Source organism: Malus sylvestris, chromosome 5 (assembly GCF_916048215.2).
Source record: "Malus sylvestris chromosome 5, drMalSylv7.2, whole genome shotgun sequence".
Classification (NCBI taxonomy): domain Eukaryota; kingdom Viridiplantae; phylum Streptophyta; class Magnoliopsida; order Rosales; family Rosaceae; genus Malus; species Malus sylvestris.
Genome location: NC_062264.1, coordinates 18,579,179 through 18,607,144, shown reverse-complemented (window position 1 = coordinate 18,607,144; position 27,966 = coordinate 18,579,179). Strand labels below are relative to the sequence as shown.

Here is a 27,966-nt window from a genome sequence, read left to right as displayed (position 1 = left end):
TCTATCCAGCAGCTGCAAGAGATGATCACCAACACCATCAAGGCACAGTACGAAGGGAGCTCATATACCTCCGGGTTGTACTCAAAGCCGTATTCAAAGAAGATCGACGCCTTAAGGATGCCAAGGGGTTATCAACCACCAAAGTTCATGCAATTTGATGGAAAGGGAAACCCGAAACAGCATGTTGCCCACTTCGTTGAAACTTGCAACAACGCAGGAACCGAAGGGGATTACCTCGCCAAGCAGTTTGTGCGCTCGCTGAAAGGAAACGCCTTTGAGTGGTACACAGACCTAGAGCCTGAGTCCATCAACAACTGGGAGCAATTAGAGCGGGAATTCCTCAACCGCTTCTACAGCACCCGCCGCACTGTGAGCATGCTAGAGCTAACGAGCACAAAGCAGTGGAAGGACGAGCCAGTCATTGACTACATCAACAGATGGCGCACTCTAAGCCTCGACTGTAAAGACAGGCTCTCGGAAACCTCTTCAATCGAGATGTGTATCCAAGGTATGCAATGGGGTTTGCAATACATCCTTCAAGGCATTAAACCACGGACTTTCGAGGAATTGGCCACCCGCGCCCATGACATGGAGTTGAGCATCGCCCATCATGGGAAGAAAGAATCGATCGCTGACTACAAGAACGACAAAGTTCTTGGGACAAAGGTGGAAAAGGCTGCATGGAAACCCACCAAGGAAGCGATGACGGTCAACACATCTCCCGTCAAAATATCCACACGAGGCAAGGCGATTCAAACCGAAGCTTTTCGTGATCAAGAGATGCGTAGACGCACTTTGAAGGAGCTTGAGGAGAAGACTTATCCATTCCCATACTCTGATGTGGTTGCCATGTTAGATGACCTGTTGGACAAGAAGGTGTTTAGTTTGCCTGAGTGCAGACGACCGGAAGAGATGAATCGTACCGACAGTCCAAGATACTGTAAATTCCACCGCTTCATCAGTCATCCGACAGAAAAATGTTTCGTGCTGAAAGATCTCATCATGAAGCTGGCTCAGAAAGGAATCATCGAGCTAGATCTTGACGATATGGTGGAGTCAAACTATACCACATCCACTTTTGGCTCTTCCGACTCAAAGTTTTCACCTCAACCGCTGGGGGCATCCTCCAAGATAAGCAAAATTGAAGGATGGACTCAAGTCACTCCTAAGAAATTGCACAAGAAGCATACGTCTCCTCCACAAGTCCGCCAATCGGAAAGGGGGCAAAGCAGCTCTTGTCAACCTTCAAAGCAACGTGAACATGTTGAAGATGATAAAATTGCGACACAAAGATCGTCCGTTGCCATCACGATGCGTGATTTCTTGCCCAAAGACTTCTTCAACTACTCAGTCAAGACTCCTTGCTATGAAGATTGCGAGGAACGACTCTCTCAGATTGCTTGACAAATTCACCAAAGCTCCTCGCCTGCATGAGCCTAAACTGCATGGCACAAATGCTCCTTGTCTGCACGAGTTGAAACTGCGAACGACACCAAAGCTCCTCGCCTGCATGAGCCTAAACTGCATGGCACAAATGCTCCTTGTCTGCATGAGTTGAAACTGCGAACGACACCAAAGCTCCTCGCCTGCATGAGCTGAAACTGCAACACGGCACCAAATGCTCCTTGTCTGCACGAGTTGAAACTGCAAACGACACCAACACTCCTTGTCTGCACGAGTTGAAACTGCAAACGGCACCAAAAGAAAATACCAAGAAAAAAATGTATTTTGAACTACGTTATGACTTGATCTCTTCTTTGGAAGTGTACGTAGGCAGCTTGAAAATTCAAATTCGAGTTCAGTCACATCAAAATCAAAAGAATAAATGTTTTATTAAAGAAGGTTAATTTCATTACAAATTTATTTTGTTAAGAAAATTTGCAATTTTCTTTGTACAAAATTAAATTACAGTTTTTAAAAAAAAAAAATTGAATACATATGTTTTATGTATTTAAAAAAAAAAGAAAAAAAAAAGGAGTTCTTTTACATACATATACATACATATATATACATATATATATATATGTATGTATGTATATCCATCAGCAGCAAGCCTCTCAAAAGGAGGCCATCCAGGCCCAAGTGGCAGCCTCCAAACCCAATCCGTGGTCAAGACCAATGCCTACTCAGACTTCAGTTACAAATCAAGGCCCATCTCCCATTTCTTGCAGCATTGCTCAAAGCAGCCCATTCAAAATGAAGCCCAAGTGCTGTCGAATCTGCCCCAACCCGGAGTGCAACACTTTGGTGCTTTGCTGGCCCAGCTGAGTTTTGGAACCAAATGTCTTGGGCTATGAACCTATCACCATCAGCAGCTAGAAGTTGCAGAGTCGAAAGGGGGTAGGGCAACGCCGTGTTTCTCTGCTGATGCTTCCGCCTCCAAATTCCAAATATAATCGGACCATTTCCGATCAGGTGGACGAGGAAATAAAGGCAGTCATCGGCAACTACCTCTCCGCCAAATTCGCTGCTCTCAAGTTTCCACCACCAGTCCACCTGCCGCCTCATCACCCCCCCTGCGCATTTTCCTCCATTTTCTTTAGCACCGAGCATCAAACCCCCCTTATCTCAGACCTATCAAACCCTCCTCTATTCCTTTCAGGCAGTCGTGGCTCCAGAGCGACTGTACTCTCTCTCTCTCTAGATTTCTGGGTTCACGTGCTTACTCTTGAGAGAGAGTAAACGGTGGTCTGTGAGTAAATGGCGGCAGCGTCAGATTTACCAGAGGGGACTATACAGAACGTACTAGAGTAAGAGAGCCTCAAGAGGGTCTTTGTTGGCAGCAACGATGGTGTGGGCAAAACGACATGTAGCTCAATCCTCTCGATCCTTCTCTCCCGAATCAGATCCTCCGTTTTGATCATCTCCACCGACCCGGCTCACAATCTCAGCGATGCTTTTCAGCAGAAGTTCACCAAGACTCCAACTTTGGTTAATGGGTTCACCAATCTCTATGCCATGGAAGTGGATCCTACCGTTAAGCACGAAGACGTGAGCGGTAGCGGTGGAATGGATAATTTGTTTTCTGATCTAGCAAATGCCATTCCTGGAATTAATGAGGCCATGAGCTTTGCAGAGATGCTAAAATTGGTCCAAACAATGGATTATTCGGTTATAGTATTTGATACTGCACCAACTGGCCATACGCTTCGACTGTTGCACTTTCCATCAACCTTGGAGAAAGGTCTGGCGAAAGTGATGTCTTTGAAAAATAAATTTGGCGGTTTAATGACTCAGATGACAAGCCTCTTTGGTGTTGGTGACGAATTTGGAGAGGAGCTCTTGTGTTCTAGAACACTCCAGCGTTTCACAGCTGCTACACTAGAGCATCGAATTTCTGACGAGTTTGCTTCTCAAACATTACTTGTAAAATCTGCTGTCTTTTGTTTCTCGGACAATAAACTCATATTGGGGAACTCAGCAATGGATTGATCTTGCACGCTTTACTGGACTGCAATCTCGGAAGAGTGAGTCATCCTCTTCACCCAATGCTTCGTCTCCGAATTCTCCTCCGGCATTTGCTGCAATTCCCAGGAACCCAAACGCCGTCCGCCGGGCTCTTCCGCTTTAGCAATGGCTCGATGTTCTTTAAAAGTTGTTTAGGTTGGTGTCCTCGAACAGTCCCACCAAGTACGCCTCCGCCGCCTCCTGGAGCGCCGCCACGGCGCTGCTCTGGAACCTCAGATCGGTCGATTTCCGGGCGGTTTGCTTGGTACGTGCCTTCAAGACAAGCTGCAGGGACTTCAAGAGATCATAGCGTTGCAGCCACCACCGTTCCGCCGCCTGCTCGCATCGACGAGTGCAGCTTCGTCGCCGAGGAGACCAAAAAGGTAAGCTTCGATTCCAACGGCGATGGTAAGATCTCCGTCAGACAACGTCCTCATGGCCCTCGAACTCAAAGTTAGGACTCTTCCTCCACACCTACCTCCTCCGTCTCTTGCCTTGCAGCTGCCAACGACTTCAACGACCGCCGTCAAACGACTAGCCGGTCGTGAAGCTCGAAGCACCATCTTCTCGGCCTCCTTGCTCCGCTCCCTGCAAATTCCTCTACCCATCACCTAAATTTATACAGAAAAATATATAATAAAAAAAGGGGATGGTGGAGCAAAGTGGTGCTGGCACCACGTGAAAAAAAGAAAAGAAAAGGGGAATGGTGGATCAGCACCATGTGAAAGCAAAAAAATAAAAAAAATAAACAAATAATAATAATAATAATAATAATAATAATAAAATAAAAATAATAAATAATAAAATAAAAAAAAAAAAAAAAAAAATATATATATATATATATATATATATGATAAAAATAATAATAATAAAAAAAAAAAAAAAGGAGAGAAGGTGGATTCTTGGTGGCTAGCACCATGCAAAGGGGAAGGGTTTTTTAGAATGGTGGATCAGTCCACGTGAAAAAAATATACATATATATATATATATATATATATATATATATATATATATATATATATATATACATACATAATACATGTATGTATATAGCAAAAAAAAAAAAAAAAAACAAATGCATTGAGAGAAATAGAAGTCCATTTTATTTATTTTTCTGGAAATTTTACATAAATTTGCATTATACATACCTTAAAAAAAAAAAAATCAAATCAAATTTACAAGAGGGGATCTTCAAGGACGATCAGCTGCCGCCTCACCACTCGGCAGAGCTCCAGAAATGAGAGGCGCCGGAGGTTGACTGTTTGAAGCCACACCACTCGACGGAACTCCAGGAAGAGGAGACACCAAAGGTTGATCATTTGGAGCTCCATTACGCGGTGCAGCCCCAGAAGACGAAGGCAAATGTTGTTGGAACAAACCCACAAACCTCCGATGATCAAGTAAAATCTGACCATTGGATTCCTGCATCTGGTCAAACTTCCTCTTCATGTTTGTGGCATAGTTGTGTACGAGCTTGTGCAACTGTTTATTCTCATGCTTGAGCCCCCTAATCTCCTGTTTGAGACTCATCACTTCAGCCGCCAACGATTCAACTTGACGGGTTCGAGCAAATAGGCGTTGGGCCATGTTGGACACAGAACCCGCACACTGCACACTAAGAGCCAGAGACTCCTTAACAGCCAACTCATCAGACCGCCTGGAAAGTAGTCTGTTATCTTTGGGGGTGACAAGGTTCCGGGCCACCACCGCAGCGGTCATATCATTCTTCATCACCGAATCCCCAACGGTGAGAGGACCAGTAGGGGATATGAAGGATGAGCGCCATATGTTATCTGGAGAAGACGGGACTACCTCTTCATCAAGGTTCAAATCAAAACGACGATCGGAGAGTCCAGACATTTTAAAGGTGTTGAAGAAAGAAGAGGTCGGACAAATCAAGACCTTAGAAGTGCAAGAAGGGAGTTTCTACAAGCGAAAATTCAAGTGTGCTTTGAAACGAACTGCGTGCCTCTATAAAAAAAATCGGCACTCGACGGGATTTCAGAGATCGAAGAGGTGAGCTCAGAGTTCGAAAATGACGATTCAAAAATCGAAGAGGCAAGCTCAGAAATCGGAGAAGCATCTTGCTTTTCCAGACGCGTTAGCACCCGTCACACACAAACTCAGCTTTGCGGAAATCACGGGCAATTTGTCGAAGCGCCGATCCCAGATATCGAAGAGGCGCCAGTCTTTTTCAGCCACGTCAGCCCCCATCACACGCAAACTCAGCTTTGCGGAAATCACGGGTAATTTGTCGAAGCGCCGATCCCAGTTATCGAAGAGGCGCCAGTCTTTTTCAGCCGCGTCAACACCTGTCACATGCACACTCAGCTTGGCGAAAATTAAGGACAATTTGTCGAAGATTTCTGATAAAGAAGAAAGCACGTGAAGCCATACTGATCAATCACGCGTTGGTTGCTGACACGAGTGAAAGAACAGTACCTCTACAGGTATTAAGGAACTCCCTATAACTGTCCACCTTCACCCTCCATAGCAAGGCAGACATACAGAACCTTTCTTCATCTCCGAGAATGCCTTCCCAACGAAGCTTCTCGAGTCACTCAGTGTTCCTTATTCCTTGGGGTACCTCAGCAACAAATGACACCAAAGCAAAAGTATCTCATATCATTAGGGTAGAAAGCAAAAGTATCTCATATCATGCGTTCTCCCTGTCCTTTCCTTTGTCCTTGTTCTTACCTAAAAAGACAAGGATAAAGAAAACAATATGCCGGAACTTCCACTCAAACTCGGGTAAGGAACCGACTGCTTGGAACCCTTCCCTGATTGCCTACCTAGCACTGCTCTCGAGTACTCGCCTTCCACTGCTGCTGTACTTTCAAAGAAGCTGCCACATCTGCCTGGAGAACAGATAAGGCAAGTGAAAATGATACCTTGCAGCATGTGGAGACAAGGTGCAGAAGGAACAAGCAGAGAAGAATGCGGTCTGCACGGTCAACTTAGCAGAAGGAGTCCGAACTGAAGAACTCGAGAAGCTGCCACATCTGCCTGAAGAAACAAGCAGAGAAGAATGCAGCATGCACAGTCAACTCAGCAGAAAGAGTTTGAGATGAAGAACTCGAGAAGATGCCGCATCTGCCTGAGGACGGTGAACTTATTTTGACCTTCAAATTCTTGGGTCGACTTACTAGGCGTTGTGGGCTGTACGTGCTGATTCACCACCCTTGAATCAAATCCTTAAAGATCAAGTCACCAACTGGAAGAAGAGCCCATCAATCTTGAAGATCATACCGTTGACCAAACTGCTCAGGTGTGAATTAGAAAGATTGAACAAAGCAACAAGTCGTCACCTTCACCTCATGCCTGCTTGCCATGTGTTCGAGTCAACCTTCAAGAATCAAGCCTCGACGGCCCTTGAAGAAGTTTCCAACCAAATTCAAGATCAAGCATCGACGGCCATCGAGGAAATCACAAGTCCGATTCAAGATCAAGTGTCTACCACCCTTGAATCAAAACCTAGTTCAAGAATAAGCTATGGAAAATCAACAATTGGAGGAATCCAGAAAATCCTCCAACCCAGTTCAAGATCAAAGCTGTGGAAAGTCAACAAGCGCAACAAAATACGTGCCGATTCACCCACTACCAAAGTCAAAGATCATCTACCACATGAAGCTCCTTGTGGTCCAATTTCAACCTTCAAGATCAAGCCTCGACGGCCCTTGAAGAAATTTCAAACAAAAATTCAAGATCAAGCCTCAACGGCTCTTGAAGAAATCTCAAGCCCAATTCAAGATCAAGCCTCAACCGCCCTTGAAGAAATCTCCAGCCCAATTCAAGATCAAGCCTCGACGGCCCTTGGATCGACATCTATAGTAAGGGACTTCAAAACGCATCTCCTACACGTGACAAACACATGTATACGACGTGCCTTGAAGTGGGGGCATTTGTAGACATCGAAATTTCGTAAATAAATGTTGACCGATAAATCAAAGTGTCAACGCTCATGTATTACATAAATTTTACACGTAGCGTGTGACTCAACGAAAATTGAAATGAGTTGGAAAAGTCATCAAATAGGACACGTGTCAACACCTGGCAGAAACGACTTATTTCATCTGGGATATTATATTCAAAATTAGGCATTGGAAAATTCTATAAATACAAGCCCATTTCATTCATTTAAAGGGACCAATTCATATTACACCTTGAAGCTCTGAAGCTCTGAAACTTCGAAGCTCTCAAGTATCCAGGTTCCCGAAGAATCAAGAAAGTGTTCTTCGTTCTTCCAAGATCAAGCCTCAACGGCCCTTTGGATCAACAATCATCCACCTTCAAGATCAAGCCCCGACGGCCCTTGAAGAAAGCGTTCTTCGTTCTTCGTTCATCGTTCTTCCAAGATCAAGCCCCAACGGCCCTTTGGATCAACAATCATCCACCAATTCAAGATCAAGCCCCGACGGCCCTTGGATCAACCATCCACCAATTCAAGATCAAGCCCCGACGGCCCTTGAAGAAAGCACCATCGTTCATCATCCGTTCATCCAAGATCAAGCCCCAACGGCCCTTTGGATCAACAACGTCGACAAATCCACACATCCAACCGTTCTTCAAGATCAAGCCCAAAAGCCCTTGAAGATCCGTTCATCACTGTTCTTCAAGATCAAGCCCAAAAGCCCTTGGAGATCCGTTCGTCACTATTCTTCAAAGATCAAGCCCAAAAGCCCCTTTGAAGATCCGCTCAAATCCACCTTCAAGATCAAGTCCATGGCCCTTGAAGAACGTTCATCCTTAGATCAAGCCCAACGGCCCTTTGGATCAATCACACATCCACAAATACACACCTTACGGAGATCGAATCAGAGGATCAAAATAGAGAGAGATTGTAACCCAAAATCATCAAATACAAATATTTGTTTGTGCACGTTGTTCTTGTCTCTTTCGTTTCAGGAATTTTCCGTGTTTACAATTTCATGGACCTAGAGAATAATGTTATATATAAATAGATGATGAGTTATAACAAGAGTCATTTGTAACACTATATTGAAGTGTGACAGTCATATAGATAATCGGGTATACAATGTTTATTAATGTAACAATCTATCATATATGAACTTTCTTCATAGCTTGAACTCGGGGCTACCTATAAATGAATCTTGTACGTTGTCATACATCACCAAATACAGGAACATCCCATCAACTTCGAGCTCTTTATGGAGTTTTAAGTGTAGACCTTCAAGTTGGAGGTATGGAGGCCTACCTTATAGTGTATTTAATCTGGTAAGAGTCCATTGTTGTTAGAGAAGATATATGGAAATTAATGGACGAAATCTTTCCATGGGCAAGAGGAGTTCGAAGATGACCAAGTACATTATCATCAATTGGATTTGGAATCGTGGAAAATGACTGAGTCTCAATGAAATCTCAACAAAATATTTTGCATGAAGCCATTTAATTGCTGGGAGCATTTTTGCTCACTACTATAGCTATGATGTATGCTTACCATAGACCTAATAATCTGCCATGTTTTCACCCAACTCTAGTTAACTTTTACATTAAATGTTACTTTTTTAATTTAAAAAAAATTAAGCAAAGTTAAGTGAAATAATACATGACAAATGATTAAGTGTATAATGAGTATACACCATAGTTTATAATGGTAAGTATACACCTATAATTTATAGTGGTGAGCAAAAATACTCCCTGTAATTGCTTATGTAACTGCACTTTTGAAAGATTGCTTGGAGGACGCTTTATACTGTGCTGACCAAATCTTTAGAGTCAAATTAATGTTGTAATAGTTTTAAGCTCTAGAACTATTACTATTTCGTGACACATCGAAAGTTCTGTATATTTACGTGCGTATCAATAAAAAGAGCATGGGGAGAGTATAATTCACTTAACTAGTCGTATCCTTTCTAACTAATATCATTTGGTTATTTGATACTCGAACTTAAACAGCTAAACTTTAATAGTTTGAAATCGCGCGAATATGACATCAATTAGAACTAAAACTAGAGTTAAGATTTTAAAAGACGCTAGGCGCTAGTCGGGTGGCAGGCTGAGGCCTAGCACCTAGGCTGCTAGGTGGGCTAGGCGGATTATATTGTATAAATAAGTATCTATTTATACTTTAAAAAAATACATAATTATATTGGGATACATAAATTGCAAAGTAAAATGACAGATAAATTATAAAATATTAGAACATATAGAAAGCATGAGGAACAAAAATATAATGAGTGTTCATCCAAGTATTCAACAAGTCTCTTACAAAACTTATCTATTGTCTATTTAAGTGAGAGTTGTGACCTAAGCGGGTGCCTGATAGATCTATGCTTACTATAAATTTTATCATCAGCTTTATCATTTGCTACATGTTTGTTTATTTAATTCTGATTAATTTTCTTATTAAATGTTTATTTGTCAAATATGAAAAAAAAAATTAATTAGAGTTATATGAAAAAACACGTGGCAAATGATAATTTATATAATAAATATACACCATAATTTATGATGGTAAATGACAAAGCTCTTAATTAAAATTCTCTCGGCGGCAAAGAAAAATACTGATTAAGTTCCTATAGGGTTAGTCTAGCGGTGAAGATTAGACAGAATAATGAAGAAGCAGGTTTGGTGGAAGATTCAAAAACACTCTAATATAATTAAAAAAATTAATAATAAGCATAAAAATTGACCATGTTGCTTTTTCATTTTTTATTTTTTTTAATTATAATTATTACTATTAAGGGGAGGAAAAAAATTCAAAACTATTACAACAGTTTAGAAAATAGAGAGTTTTGAATCCGAAATGCATGAATGGAAATTCAACACTTTATCCACTAGAATATTGGATCGCATGCACCATGTCAAACAAATTATCAAAGTCTATTTCTACAAGATATATCAATCCTTGAAATTGAAAATTGTGGTGTCTTTATCAAATTATCGAAGTGTATTTCTACATGCATGAATAAGAAAATTGCAAATTGTAGCGCCTTTATGTTTAATTTTTGTTTTCTATTTCACAATGCACTTCCTCCTAAGTCCACTGTTCCTTTTGTTTTCCATGAAAAAGACTTGATATGGACTCAATGTACGTGAAAGGTACATATATACCAATAACTTAATAACAAAAATAACCCTTATTGCTAATTAAACCCATAGACTTACAATTGCATGAGTTCCAATAAAACTATAAAAGGACCTACTTATTGCAAATTTTGAAGTATTCGAATTACATATGGCTGGAAAGAGAGAGTCTCAAGATCTTGGTGTTATAGTTCTTCTCCTTCTCCTGTTGAGTTTTAATCTTCTTGGAATGGAAGCTCGGCGATTAACCGATCATACAGGGATAACGGTTGGTTTGTCAGTTGGGATGATGAAGTATTCAGGACCAAGCAAAGGTGGTGGAGGACACAGAGGGAGGTTGCATGCTCGGATTATTCTAAATCAAATCAAAGACAACTCGGGTCCCAGTCCAGGAGTTGGCCATCATTATTCTGGTGCAAAAAGCATGCACCACTAGCTCACCTATTTTCATTTTACTTTTGTTGGATACGCTTGTCAGTTTATCATATTTGATATTGGTACAAGATGTAATACTTGTGTGATGGATTAATGTATTGTTAATAATTGTTGGAAGAAGTTCTCCATTCAAATCTTATAGACAACAGTTGTTGAGTCAAGAACAACATATATTGTTAATAATTGTTGGAAGAAGTTCTCCATTTAATTGCACTGATAACGTGTCTATTAATCCGTAAATAGAACGAGGAGAACTGAAATATGGAGGAATTGAAGAGGAGTTGGATTAGAGAATCAGAATCATATATGTTAAAGTCATTTATTATTATTATTATTTAGGGAAGGGGATATATTAAGCCAATTATTATTATTATTATTATTTTAACAAATGATATTATTTACACTAAGAGAAGGAGATACATTAAGCCTCATAATACGCTAGCACTATAATAACAAACCCAACCACCTTTGGGACAACCACATATCAGTTTGAACTTTCTTCCCACGATCTTTAAGTGTTTACGTATATGAAATGTGCATCCAAATACTTGAAGCTTTCATCTTATTTTGCTTGTTACTATGTATTTCTTTATTAACCTATGAAGTTTGAGTTCACCATTAATGATGGATGAACTGAAAGAAGTGAAGAGCTTTGAACCCCATATAAGTAGTTTTTGCTTAATGCTGATACAATAATTGGACAATAACTATAAAAATAAATTAAAATAGAATAAAAGCATCAGGTGCTCTTAGATATGAATATGTTCCTGATAAATTCATGGCTCGTTAACTAATGAGGAATAGAATGGACGGAGATGGAATTGCACAGATTCAATCAATTCAAGTGTTTATTGATGATGTAGGAATCAAAATTCGGTTGGATCCCACCCCATAACAGGAATCTGACTCCTGATATTGCCGGAGTTGAATTCTTGAATGGCCCGGTAACTCGGGCACGACATGGACCCATAAGACTCACAATCAAACATGCTCTGATACCATGTCAAATATTCAGAGAGACGGGTAATTGGTCCACTTCTAACCACATTGATATTGTCCCAACTCAACCACCTATATATTGTCAGGTGTTGTGTTTTACCACAAAAGGCCTCAGTGTTATTAGGAGTGAAACCATACACTTATATCTTATATTTTAGTTTCCCAATTACCTAATGTGGGACTTATATTCAACACCTTTGTTTGTTGCTATGGTTTTTTCAATTTACTTTTACTTCTACGTTAATTTTTTTTTTCAATTATTCTCGATAGAAAAACTTTCTTTGACACACCTCAACCCGGAAGGCCTACCTCGACTCCGAATCGAGTTGTGTTGGCCGATACCAGAAGGGTGACGAAGCCATAAAGTGTGGTGATGTGGAAAATGTGAATAAATTTAAACCTAAAAGTGCCTAATACAAGAGTGCGCATGTGACTGAGAATAAACTCATTTTGCACGTGATGTCAAATTATAAGTAAAGTACGGTAAAGTAGGATGAGAATTATACCATCGAAGGTAACCGCTTATACCAAGATTTGCCAAGAATCATCATTGAAGCGAAAACTCAGCACTAAAGCTTGGAGGGGCGAAAAACAAGGGTGAGTGGGCTTAAAAATAAAGTTTTATAAAAAACCTTTTCAAAAATATAATATCCCCTCGCCGTAAAACAAGTATAGTTTCTAAAATATACATAGCCATAAAAACAAGTACAGTTTCCAAAATATACATACTGCATATAGTAAGAAAATACTTACCGTAACTTGCAAAACCTCAAGAATTCAATATGGCACAATATTTCGTAAGTAAGCACATGACGTCCGTAATCACATAATCTTGCATAAGCAAACATATCATATCAAGTGCTCATCGACACATGCTGACACACGAGTTCATATAGAGATATTCTGACATGAACATGATTCGGTGTAACAATGATATACACTCTAGTACTAGACTGGTGCTATGCGTATCACATATGAGTCCTAATTGCCTATAGCAATTTAGGACAGGACTGACACCTACAATGGATCCAAAGTGAGCATACAGTGCGATGTACATGTTGGAAATGTGCCCTAAAGCCAATCATGTGATGATACTTTACGGACATTTCACATGTTAAACTAATCTAGTTTTACATATAAAGGGCACAGATTATTGTTTGAGCCGTCTCATATAAATGTTATATGCTTAAACGATAAAGTCCAAGGAATATGTGATTGGGAGAATGCAATCTAATGAAGTTAGATTAATGAGACCATTCTTTCGTAGACACATCCTAAATGTTCCTGATCATAGGATTGCCAATTGGGCATTGACAGTCCGTTAAGATCAGTACGTACTGTGTCTTCTCTCAGGGAGAGTGACTAGTCTCGAGTCATTGGTGTGTGTGACATCAAGACAAGTACGTAGGTGCTCAATAGAGAATGAGTTCACTGAACGTGATCAACGAAGAGTTCTTATATTCCATGTCACATGAGAACTCATGGTTGGGATAATGCAAAGTAGTCCTTTGACCTGAGGCATCACAGTTGTCTTGTGGTTAAGTCCTTAATCTTTGATTATGTCTAATTCACCCCCTCGGGGTGTCACGACATCGTTGGGGTTAAGCCACTTAGTCATGGAGACAAGTGAATGCGCAACAAGGGATCTCTAACCTTCAAACAGTTGAGGGAGAATACTCTATGATATGATTTGGAATCTCTGGCCAGAGTATGAATGAGATTGTGGAATGTGTTCCAAATCACATTCAAGGAAATCATATAAGCAAACGATTCACATTGGATAGTAGACATGAGTAAATAAACTATCATACCAAACAATGTGGTCAAGAGTATTAGATTAGAGAAGGACCGTATTGCATTTGTAATCCCAAACTGAATAGGTTCTCTATCCTCTTCTGATTAGCTTGGGTAACCATGATATGCTGCTAGGTGTCACTCATGGTTTGTGGACGCCCTAAACGTGTGTAATCACTAAAGGGAGAATTGAAAATAGTTTCAATTCACAATCGATGTAAAATGGTTTTAATCGCCCACTACCTCGCTAAAAGGAACCTAATGGATCGCACACCATAAAAGGTGGAGATTGAAGATTAAACGGAAATGAGTAAGAATGATTAAATGGTTTAATCATTTATTTATGGCAAGGATTAATTAATATGTTAATTAATCAAACGAATAAGTTCGTTAAAGACCTCGGGATAGTTTTGGACCTTAAGGCCCAATGGGCTTCGAAAGTCAAGCTCATTGACTTAAGTTGTATGACAACTTAATGAATAAAGATTCACAAAGGCCCAAAAGCCCAAAAATCCATAGGTAGGCCGGCCATGTTAGATGAATTAGGGTTATGGTTCTTTAGGTCACTTATTTGAAGGGACTATATAAAGGACTTTATAGCCAAATATTCATTAATGTGATTAAGGGTTTATTTTGGGTGAAAATGGGTGAGAATTGTCTCTCCATTTTCTCTCTAAAGAGGCCAACACCTTGGAGGGTACATCTAGCAATCCTACTACTCCAAGGTCACTCATTTCTTCTACAACCAAACCTTGGTGAAGATACTTAGAGGTTCTCAATTTTGGGAACTAGGAGAACCTATTCTTCCATCCAAATCCATGGATCTAAGAAGTAAGGAATGAAGGCCCTATCTCTTTGGGTGATTAGCCTTTGCTTATGCAAAGAGGAATCTACAAAGGTATTAATCTCAACTCACTTTGTTTTTGAGTTGATTATTGGTTCACCAATCTACTAGGCTTTGAATTTCATGGTAATGTTTTGTTTTTGAGTGCATACAAGCATGATTCCGCCTTTAATTGTTAATTGCATGCTATATGATGTTGCTCAAATGAACATGTTTTTCAAAATAATTCCTTCAAGTGGTATCAGAGCCTAGGTCTAGTAGTTGGTGAATCCTTTTGGGTTTTGTAGTTCATAAGTTTATGATTTAAAAGTTGTAATTGTTACAAGCTTTATTCTTGCTTCTTTGAATGTAAATTTTGTTTGAAAATTTGCCATCTCAAATGTTGTAGATGTAGTTCATATGAGGATGAATATTGGAGCTAAAATTTGGTGCCATGATTTTAGGGATTTTCGGCCAAATCCAAAGGGTGAATTTTTGGGTTCATGTTTGTCTTGTTAAAATGGTTTTAAGGTGACTTTTGGAACCCCTAAGTACCCTAGGATGTTAGCCTCATTTTGAATGATAAAAATTTGAGTTTTATTGCATGAAAACATTCATGGAGCTCTTATGGGTTTTCATGGATGTTCTTCATATGTTCTTGATGTTCTTGCCAAGAACACAAAGGTTTGTGTTTTGATTCAAAGTTTTGATTTATTTCATAAAGTTTATGATATATGTTTTTCAAATGATTTATCATGTATTTAAAGTGTTAAATATTTGTATAAATGATGATGGAAACATCAATCATCAAAACATATATTATTTTTATGAAAGTATTTAAAGTGTTAAATATTTGTATAAATGATGAAAGAAATATCAATCATCAAAACATATATTATTTTTATGAAAGGTGAAAGCACTACTTGATTGTTTTTTGACAAAACTAATAAATCAAAACACCCACCACTCCTTTTTATCCCTAAAAACCGGCCACCCTAATAAAATAGGGTAATTTTGGGGCTTTTATGCAATTACATAAAGTTTTGATACTTTTGTGTATTTGTACTTTGACCCGAAAGTTTACGTTTTGACGTTAAGGCCTAAAAACGCTAAAGGACAAATTGTTTTGCTCCTTTAATGAAGTTTTGAATTTATTTAAATTTTGGGTTCTAGTTGTATTTACATGAAGTAGTGACTTTTGTGTTTTTACAAAGTGACCCCAAAAGTTTATGTTTTCGCAATATGGCCCAAAAAGTTGTGGTTATTGCATGATGGCCCAAATAGGATGAGAACAAAATTGTTTTGTCTCTTTAAATGAGAATTGGATTTTCATTTTGTTTAGCTCCACTTAAATCAATTTTAGGGATACAAAAACCAAATGAAAATGTTGCATTCAATTAATTAGTTAAAGCGTTAATTAATTAAAGGATGATTATGAACCTAAGCCTAATATAATTGAGCTATGTGAAAGGCGTTTCAAATTTGTTTGAACCATGGGAATGTGTAGATTAGATTTTGGTTGTAATTTGATTTGATCAAATGTTGTAAAAGGGCATAAGTCCTTCTTTACTTTAAGGTAATTTGTTTTATGCAAATGTTGTAATGAGCATAAGCTCATCCTTTACTTTGAAGTATTTCTTTCTTGCTTTATATGATATGCATGAAAATGAAGTAATTGGGTCCAACGCCCCTAAGACAACACGCCTTAATGTGATTAAACGCGTAACTAAAATCAATCTCCATCCCTAGACCGAGATTCAACACAAGGCTCATGTTGAATCTAAACAAAGGTTCATAGTCATCCTAAGGCCCTAAGGCAACTATATAGTCCATCAAATGAATGCAAACCTTATGTTAGTAGTAACATATACTCTTGCTTTAAAAACCGTTTTAAAAGCATAGTGGGAGTATTATGTACAACTAAAACAATCATATGGACCAATAGTTGTAATAGGACCAAAATTGTTTTAATAGAGATTAAAATGTATATTGATATGTGATGAGACCTAAAACCCTCAACCAAACCAATATTAAGTTGAAAGCGTGAGAGTGCTTAGAACATTCTTTCGTGGCCTTCCACCATGGTAGTTCCAATCGTTTATGACTTGTACACCGGCTTCACCCTATCATGGGGAAGTACAAAGTGCATGCTTATACTCAGGAGGAGTCTATATACATATGATGAGGTGAGTGTAGGCAACGAGGATGGCCAATATCGTATCATCGTGAGGCTATTCTTGAAACCCTTCATGAACTAAGCATGGTGGGAATGACTTAACTAAGTGCAATGGAACCAATATCATATCATTGTGAGGTGACATTCTCTAGAGGCCAAATAAGATGGGTACTTGCATTAGTTGCAAATGAGTAAGCGTACTCTCTCATTATTATTAATGCTAGCCAATATCATATCATTGTGAGGTGGGCTTGGTAATAGTGAGCCTCCCATAACCTACTAAGAGTTTTATCCAAAACTCTCGAATTCCAATGAGGGATATGGAATTTGCCAAAAATAGTGGGTGATGCTATTTTGATTTAAAGACCCGAATCAAATGGCTTAAATTCAATCAATTTATATTCGTTATGTATTTGTTTACCAATATATTTGCAAACGCTATCCAACACTTGAAAAATAAAAGCCGAACGTTTAGTTTACGGACTTGGTACTACAAAACCATAGATTGTCTTTAATGGCTTGTAAAAGTACCTAAGTAGTCTCATCCTCACAATCTTCCTATTGATAATGTATCATTAGAAGAATATGTTAGAAAAGGTCTATCATAGAGAGGACAACACTTTTAATGTCATAATTCTTCAATTACAAATTGTTGTATGAAGAAATAAGAGTTGCTTTGAACAACCCTTAGTCAATACAAACACTTAGTGCTTATTTCTTTGTTAATTGAACAAAGAACTTGAGAAGTAAGCACAAGGGCATGGACACTTTATGTGCCATGATTCTTCACTTACAAATTGTTGTATGAAGAAATGAGAGTTGCCTTGTACAACTCTTGAAAGTTTGTAATTATGTTTAGAACATAATGGTTGGTTGACAAAAATAGTCCATTAACATGGACTTATGATGATTTTGAATCATTGAGTGTTGAAGTGTTAAACCACTTAACGAGACGGAAACTAGGCAAGGACTTCACCTTTGTTTCCCTATCCTAATGGTTCACTAAGTTTATGGTAAACTATGTAGTGAACAATAACCACATACTCTCCAAATTGTTTGATGTGTATAACACAATTGAAAAAAGGTTTCAAGAGAGATAGTGGGAGTTTAGGGACCATGACTAATGTAGTCAAAGGTGAAAGTCAAATAAAGAAGATAAATAACTCCAAGGGAACAAACTTTCTTTATGAAAGGATGGACATTGGAAGGGGTATTTGCAAGAAATGTCTTGCATGTGTCAAAGAACACACCTTTCGAAGGTGTTGTAAATTGTTCTTGAATAGTTCAAAACAGTTGGTTCTTCTACTTGAATGTATGATTCCGTATTAGTAACTATGTTTTACAAATCGTTGTAAAAGTGTGACTAATAAGAAGTAGAAGATATATGAGAGAAGAAAAGGTGCTTCACATACGGAACGTGAATAAGATATAGATCTCTGCGAAAGCAGATAGTACTTACTTCCTCATATGAACTACCAAAGAAATTGGATTATAGTAATCTAATTGATTGTCTCTATAGTAGAGATGATATGGTAGTGTTAACTGTTTAGAATATAATGATGCTTAAAACCCAAAAGGTTGCAAGGTAGTGACTAATCCCAACTAAATTGTGATACCTCTAAAACATAAGTTACGAGTTGGTGAAACGAGGATGCTTTGGATCGTTAGATCCGGATCCAATACCTTCTTGTTAAAATTGTATAGAGGCGAAATGTTCGAATCTTTATTCTTTTAAAGAAGAAAGAATCACAAAAGTTGTTGAGGTTAATTCACTTAGATGTTAGTGGCACATGTCCACAACATAATACTACTCATGTTATATGACATTCACCGAAGATCACTCTCGGTTGGACTATAGTTTATTTTGAATAAACACAAGTCCGAATACTTTGCAAAAAGTTTCAAAGAATTCAAGAAATGTAAATAGATGAGTAAGATATCTAAAGTATTTACCTCCTTAGATTTGATCCAAGGAAAGGTAACACTTTAGATGAGTTTCCTTGAATGATATCAAGGAAAATAGCATCATAAGATAATGTATTTCTCCATTAGGAGAAGAACGAACTAAAATAAGATTTAGTTCGTTAGATGTTATCTATTACCCATATATAGGATATATACTTCTAAAACAATATGATTGTCAATTAGAAGATCTTCCAAAATTTTCATAACTCCATAAGATGTAGTTGGAAAGAAAGACAAATCTTAAGCATGATAAGATTTGAGGTTGTGTGCTAATAAGCAATATTTGTTTGATAACAATCTTGTGGGATATCCTTAAATTAACTTTTGGATATCGCTTCTATAATCCAACTAACAAATGTTGTTTTGTTGGGAAGTTCATTGTAATCCTACAATGTGATTTGCCTAAGAGCAAATGAACGAGAGATAGAACTCAAAGAATGGGTTCTTTGAGAGACAAGGAAGTAATCAACAAATATAACAACCTAGTTCCTATACCTCAAGCTCCAAGGTAGTCAATAAGGATTTATAAACCGTCTCAGTTGAATGGTTTTGAACTTTATGACTATGTCATAGAGTTGCACCTCTTAATTCGAAAGAAGTAAGAATGAAAATCCTTATACACTGAGTGCATATACGATATATACTCAAGGAAATGGTAAAGTACCATTTGACTCGAAATAATGAAACCTTCATAGCTAATTGGTAGCTTAAGGTGACTACAATCAAAGAAAATGGTTGACTTTGAAGAAACCATCTTTGAGATAGTCTTAGTTTCAATTAATTCGAAGATTGCTAGCTACAACTAAATGGTGATTCAATGTTTGGACATTATTAAGATAGTCTTGATAATATATGTCTAAAACTATGAATCACAAGACATGTAAGTTGTAGAGATCCATCCATCATGGATCTTAGCAAGCTAGTGAGAGCTATTTGCATCTTATGAGAAAAAGATCAAATCGTTTGATTGCTTATAAAGATGTAAATGAATCTTTTGTTTACTAGGTTTACAAAAGATTAGTGGGAGTTAATCATGTTCCTAAAAATTAAAATATATATGATATATTAATTTTGGAAATGAAATGAATTCTTCTTCGTTAAAGTTATGACTTTAAGCATTCTATAAACGATAGAATGTATATGGGAGATATAGTCTATATACATGGGAATGAAATCTATATTGATAGATTTTAGGATATAATTGGATTGTATCAATCCCTAATAATAGACAAGAGATGCTGGGAAGTTTTTCATATGATGATAAACTTCAATCAAATGGACAATTCTAGTAAGACTAAGAAGTTGTTGACTCCCAAAGAAATAATGCGTAAATAGAATCCTTTATGCGTAAGCAGAAAGGTGATTTATGTATTTCATATTGTTTGAAAAACATTGATATGAGTTGTACCTAGAACGGTACAAGACGATATCAATACAAGCCCAGGATCAGAACCATGGCAACTGTCAAGTGAGTCCTTAAGTATTTAAGAAATACTAAAGGATAAATTCCTCAAAGATCGAGGAAGAATTAGAGTAACGTAATGGAAGCGTAAATGTATTAGATTATGAATCTAATCCATCATTGGATGTTTCTTCATTACGAATGAAGAAATAAACAGATATCTCTTTATTATGACTAAAGAGATATTTGGATGGAAACATTAAAGTAATGACTTTAGTGTGTTCCATTATGAATGCAAGAAATATTGCCATATAGAAGTTTACAACAATGTTGTTTGGATGGGAAAGTTCATTTATGAACTCTCTATACGGTTCCAACCAGAAAGTGTATGACACTAATGGGGCGATAGCTCAAGCCTGGGAATCAAGGGCTCATCAAGATCCGAACACAAATGAGAGACTGAACCACATGATTGAGAATCATGTATAATGGTGATGTCGATATTCTCAACGTTGCTTCTATGGATAACATATAGATATCCATTGTCTAGGCCTACTTTTCAGCCATTTATGAAATGACTACAGAAGAGGTATCATACTGATGACCAAGCTGATTGGCTCTAGTGCAAGTGGGAGATTGTTGGAAATGTGCCCTAAAGCCAATCATGTGATGATACTTTACGGATATTTCACATGTTAAACTAATCTAGTTTTACATATAAAGGGCACAGATTATTGTTTGAGCCGTCTCATATAAATGTTATATGCTTAAACGATAAAGTCCAAGGAACATGTGATTGGGAGAATGCAATCTAATGAAGTTAGATTAATGAGACCATTCTTTCGTAGACACATCCTAAATGTTCCTGATCATAGGATTGCCAATTGGGCATTGACAGTCCGTTAAGATCAGTACGTACTGTGTCTTCTCTCAGGGAGAGTGACTAGTCTCGAGTCATTGGTGTGTGTGACATCAAGACAAGTACGTAGGTGCTCAATAGAGAATGAGTTCACTGAACGTGATCAACGAAGAGTTCTTATATTCCATGTCACATGAGAACTCATGGTTGGGATAATGCAAAGTAGTCCTTTGACCTGAGGCATCACAGTTGTCTTGTGGTTAAGTCCTTAATCTTTGATTATGTCTAATTCACCCCCTCGGGGTGTCACGACATCGTTGGGGTTAAGCCACTTAGTCATGGAGACAAGTGAATGCGCAACAAGGGATCTCTAACCTTCAAACAGTTGAGGGAGAATACTCTATGATATGATTTGGAATCTCTGGCCAGAGTATGAATGAGATTGTGGAATGTGTTCCAAATCACATTCAAGGAAATCATATAAGCAAACGATTCACATTGGATAGTAGACATGAGTAAATAAACTATCATACCAAACAATGTGGTCAAGAGTATTAGATTAGAGAAGGACCGTATTGCATTTGTAATCCCAAACTGAATAGGTTCTCTATCCTCTTCTGATTAGCTTGGGTAACCATGATATGCTGCTAGGTGTCACTCATGGTTTGTGGAAGCCCTAAACGTGTGTAATCACTAAAGGGAGAATTGAAAATAGTTTCAATTCACAATCGATGTAAAATGGTTTTAATCGCCCACTACCTCGCTAAAAGGAACCTAATGGATCGCACACCATAAAAGGTGGAGATTGAAGATTAAACGGAAATGAGTAAGAATGATTAAATGGTTTAATCATTTATTTATGGCAAGGATTAATTAATATGTTAATTAATCAAACGAATAAGTTCGTTAAAGACCTCGGGATAGTTTTGGACCTTAAGGCCCAATGGGCTTCGAAAGTCAAGCCCATTGACTTAAGTTGTATGACAACTTAATGAATAAAGATTCACAAAGGCCCAAAAGCCCAAAAATCCATAGGTAGGCCGGCCATGTTAGATGAATTAGGGTTATGGTTCTTTAGGTCACTTATTTGAAGGGACTATATAAAGGACTTTATAGCCAAATATTCATTAATGTGATTAAGGGTTTATTTTGGGTGAAAATGGGTGAGAATTGTCTCTCCATTTTCTCTCTAAAGAGGCCAACACCTTGGAGGGTACATCTAGCAATCCTACTACTCCAAGGTCACTCATTTCTTCTACAATCAAACCTTGGTGAAGATACTTAGAGGTTCTCAATTTTGGGAACTAGGAGAACCTATTCTTCCATCCAAATCCATGGATCTAAGAAGTAAGGAATGAAGGCCCTATCTCTTTGGGTGATTAGCCTTTGCTTATGCAAAGAGGAATCTACAAACGTATTAATCTCAACTCACTTTGTTTTTGAGTTGATTATTGGTTCACCAATCTACTAGGCTTTGAATTTCATGGTAATGTTTTGTTTTTGAGTGCATACAAGCATGATTCCGCCTTTAATTGTTAATTGCATGCTATATGATGTTGCTCAAATGAACATGTTTTTCAAAATAATTCCTTCAGTACATATACATGTGAAAGACTGACCCTGACCTGGACGAGTACTAACACCGGTGCAGCAAACAATGAGCAGATAACATAAATATAGTCAAGCCACAATGATTCGATAATTCTAGTCAACATAATATTATTCATAACTGTAAAATTAATTAAGGCATCCCGTAAGATTTATAGTGAATTCCTAATTCTCACCGTCATTTAATTTCCTATAAATGTTAATTTAATTATGATAGTCATATATAAAAGTCATTATTAGATGTATATATGGAAACAAAGAAAAATATATATGTATGTATGTGTGTGTATATATATATAGACCTACTTACAGATACTTGTGAGGTCGCAACTGTTCGAACTATGATAGATGAAGTTTTCGATAGTAATCGCACTTAAGCATAAGATTGGGACCCATTAGTAAAACTCAATTAAAACGTTTGAATTTGGATAAACGGACGATGGATTCAGAATCAGTGCATCGAAATACGCTAAAAATGGTCCTGGGTAATTTTCGTAAAAAGTCAACGAAAAGTTAACCGTCAACCCTAAAAGGTCAACCAAGTCACCCCGGCAATCAACTATGTTAAAATTTTGAAATTTCGCTAAATAGATGTAAAAAAGGGACTCGGGGTGTCGAAATTAGCTTATGAGGGTTTCCGAGAAAATTTCAAAAAAGTCAACTAACGGTCAACAGTTAACTTTAACAGAATATTTCATCATCAGATAGAATATTATGTTAAAGTTAACTGGAAGTTAACGAAATATTTTAAGGGAATATTCCTTCCAATTTCATAAATGGATCTAGGCTGGATCCGGCCCACGGTTATGGGTTATGGGTCATGGGTTAACGACCCAAATGTTTGGGCTGGGTTTGGGATTAAGGCTGTCCTTTAATTTTTTTTTTAAATCCGATCACCAGTTTTTGGAAAAACTCGGCCGGAGAACAAAATACGGTTTGATCAACCACAAATCTTAACTAAACCTAATCACCCAATATACCAAATCGAAGATCAAGGAACAAAGATTTGAAATGTACCATTGGGTTCCTCGGCCGTGGCCGGAGTTGGCCTGAAAAAGGGGTTGAAGTTGTCAGATCTCCACCAAAAAACCGAGAGCTTTCCCCCTGCATTGTTTCTTGCACCAAATCATCGCCAACTCATACCAATAACTCAGAAAACAATCCAAAACGAGGATAAAAACATGATTTAAAGATGCTCGTTCCTTAACTAGCCAGAGATGGTCAAGAGTTCGCCCGTTGTCCATCGCGAAAGGGATGAATATCGACCTCTGCTACTGTGCAGAGAGTGAAATCTCAGTCTAGAAGCTCGGGTTTTCATCTATAGTACAGGTTGTGATGCTCGTCGGAGGGAGTGACAAGTGGTGGTGTTGTGGTTATGGTTTTGGGGTGCTTGGAGAGAGAGTGACAGTGAGTTGAGGGACGGGAGAGTAGAGGGACGAAGAGAGCTGAGGGAAGAAAGGGCCAAGAGAGACAAGGTGAGGTGGTGGTAAGGGATAGGTCCCAAAGATCTGGAAGGGGTAGGTCCCAAAGGTTTGGTGGTGCTGTGATTACGAAATTGCCCTTTGCGTTCATAAGTCTGTAAAATCTCAATCGTAACTCCAAAATCGATTCCGCTTATGCCCACACGTTCATATCGTCGATTACTATACAAATACGCTAAACGAATGAGTCAAAATTCTTGGCTCTAGGGCATTTTTGTCAAATCACTCTTTTAAAATTTATAAAATCGTAAAATTAGGGACATGTTGTCACACTCTTTCCCTATTTTATAAAGACAAATTCGATTAATATATGTTAAATAAATTAAAACTTTACTAATGAAAAACTAATTTTTGTAGAATAAGGACAATTTAGTAATCAAACTAAATTTGATTCCGTTGAGGTGAATTAGTAAACAATTTGTTTGAAATCAACTTCAATTCTAATATGATTCCATATAGTTAGTAAACAAACATTTTCATGAATAAATTTCTTAGAAAAAAAACTCAATTGAGTGGAGCTAGGGATATTTTTGGTCAATCATTCGAACCTATGACTGAGATATGTCGTTTACGACACACACATGACATTAATGTCTTTCTAAAAACTCCAACCGAAAGGAAATAGTTTTTGAGTTCAGAGATTACCAGCTATTCCAGCGTTATCCACATATTAAAATATAAGAGGAAATTATATATTTTTTCGTGTCCCTTCATTTATGTTCTTACACATGGAATTACTGGAATACTCATCTGAATACTGGACATTTGGAAAAATTTCTCTCTTAAGGGCTAAGTTCCCAATCGGAGAGTTTTGAGGTTAACAGACCTCAGCTAACGTTGAGTAGTGAAGGCAGTAGATAACTGGGTGCTCACTAATTATATAAAAAATTAATTAGTACCTCACTTTACCATTCAGTTTTGTACATCTTTTGTTATGAAAATATATTAACCTTCCAAAGAAGCTAGAGAAAAGAGTTTTCTTACCTAATTTGCACATGAATATTTCCTTTCTGATACCTTCTTGGTAGGTGATGCTAGAGGTGTGAGATTTTCTACTGATTATAGCTGATTTAATACTATAAAAGCTGATCATTGGATTTCATTTTTTAATAACATAAGCCTAAAAGGATGAGGAGATGCCACTACAAAAAGACATTAGAAATGGAACAATAATTACTTAATTTGTCACTCACTACCAAAATGGCAAGAGTAGTCCCAAGTTCTCAAAGCTATGGTACTCAGTTTCTTTTTCTCCTTTTGAGTTTTATCCTTCTTGAAATCGAAGCCTGACCATTAAGTACCTCCGAATTTTCATATGGAATTAAGCCTAAGAATCCACCTAAAGAGCCATGGAGGAAACAACAACGGTCCATCATTAAGCACCTCCAAATTTTCATATGGAATTCTGCCTAAGAATCCACCTAAGGATTCATCTCCAAGTCATGGAGGAAACAACAATGGTCGGTCGTTAAGCACCTCCAAAATTTCATATGGAATTCTGCCCAAGAATCCACCTAAAGATTCATCACAGAGCCATGGAGGAAATAACAATGGTCGGTCGTTAAGCACCTCCAAAATTTCATATGGAATTCTGCCTAAGAATCCACCTAAATAATAATCGCCAAGCCATGGAGGAAACAACAATAATGGTCCATCGTTAAGCCCCTCAATAACGGTCCACCTAAAGATTCAGCACCAAGCCATGGAGGAAACAACAATGGTTTGTTGTTAAGCACCTCCAAATTTTCATTTGGCAATTTGCCTAAGAGTCCACCTAAAGATTCATCGCCAAGTCATGGAGGAAACAACAATGGTGCATCCTTAAGCACCTTTAGATTTTCATTTTATAATAAGCCTGAGAATTTACTTGTTGCTTCGGGCCATGGAGGAAACAAAACCCCGCTCTTAAGCACCCCCAAGTTTTAAATTTTAATCTTTAGGTGGTGAACATTACTACCATCTTAGATATTGTCATATGTTATGTTAACAATGACTAATAACTTTTAATTAATATAATAAATATTATAGTAAATATTTATATCTATGTGACAGGGCTGTCGTTGAGATTTCGGGGGCCCTATGTGAATTTATAAAAGGGGCCCTTCTTAAGACAATCTTTAAAAAAAATTGAACTTCGTGGTTCTTTTTCTTTAACAAAAAACTCATCAATAACTCGATGTTTAGACGAGTCAGTTGTTCAACTTTTTTTCTTTGGCGTTTCAAGTAGCCACATGAATATTTTTTAGTAGATGTCATCTTTTATATCTCAAACAATATCACAATTAAATTATACTAGGTCTAAACAATAAAACCTGATAGTTCGCAATGCATGTGTGCCTAGTGGTTTTTGTTTACTGCTTTGCCCTAAAAAGTACAAAAGGACAAAAATCATTATGAATAAAAATACTTAAATCTTCTAATTCCAACTTAATATACTTGAACTAGTAAATACCTTACTTTAATTGAAGTCTACACAACACCACTTCAATTGTCTTTGTGATTTGGAAAATTTTCTTCAATGACATGAAATTATGAATTTTGGGTTCAATGACAGGAAAATTTTCTTCAGTGAGAAGGGGAGATACATAAGAAGCAGGAGATGGGGTGTCTGGGGTGAGAGAGAGAAGTAGACCATGACTCTTGGAGTGAGAATTGAGAAACATTGTGAGGAATATTATTATTTTTATAATTTTTATAAAATTTCTTACGATTTGGTGGTTTATGTAGGCATTCATATAGCTTGTGGGCCCACTAGGATTTTTATATCTTTTCTTTGGTTCTGATTAGTATTTTTATTTATATAAATAATATAATATTATTTCATAGGATACCTGATTAGATAGAAAACTATTTTGGAAGCCCCCCAAATTCTGGGGTCCTGTGCCATGGAACCGGTAGCTCCCCCTCAATGCGGGCTCTGCTATGTGGCTATCCATATTCATAATCAGTTGTTACTTAATCCTTATCGTTCTTTCTTGAACAAACGATACTATTTACATTGGGGAGGGGAAACTAAAGTCCAACAATAGGCTAGCAATAATGTTGTTCAAATTCACAAATATCGTTAAGGGGGTGGGGGGTTGTGGTAGGGGGAGCTAAAGCCTCATAATGGGCTAGCAATAACATTGTTCAAATTCGCCTTTAGCAAGAATCGAACCCAAGATCTCACGCTTACAAGTGAAAATGAATACAACTAGACCGTAATTCAAATTGTTACTTAATCCTTTTGATCATTGATATAGATTAGAGACAAATGGGCTTCTCCTCTATGTTACTCTTTCCTATATAATGGGGTCTAAAGATAAGACACACCTTGATTTCTCTTCCCAATTTCTCTCATTTCTCTCTCTATAATTTATTCCCAACACGTTATTAACACAATTACACTCTTAATTTTAATTTTAAATAAAGAGATAAGAGAACGACATGCATACCACACGGACATAATTATACATGTTTTGGGAATCATAATCTTCTCTCATTTGCAGTCCATGATTACATTAGACTCTTATGTTTTACTTTTATTTTTTATTTTTAAAGATCTTGTATATTCTATTATCGTACATGTGGATGCAAATTTCTTCCTTGTTCTTGGATAAAAATGCACCTACAAAAACAATTAACACCTTAGGTCAAGGCCAAAAGCCTCACAAGCCCACGATGAATTGGGGGGGGGGGCTTTGGCCGAAGAACCTCCGATGCCAAAGTTAGAATTAGGGAAAAGTGTTTGGAGAGTTTAGAGAATTTTGCAAGAGGATTCAACTTAGGTTTTTGGAGAAAATGAAGTGGTATTTATAGGGGTATGGCCAACCCCATTAGGAGAATGAGGACCGGCCATATAAGGTATTTTTGATGTTAATTACAATCAATTAGCTAATTAATAAATTAATTGAGTAATAAATCAATTAATTAGCTAATTAATATAATTTG

The 27,966-nt window shown here is 37.6% G+C and overlaps 1 pseudogene; it reads left to right on the top strand.

Annotated features, from left to right (window-relative positions):
• The first annotated feature begins 2,636 nt into the window (after positions 1 to 2,636).
• Positions 2,637 to 3,571, top strand: LOC126622604 (ATPase GET3A-like; annotated as a pseudogene).
• The last annotated feature ends 24,395 nt before the right edge of the window (positions 3,572 to 27,966 follow it).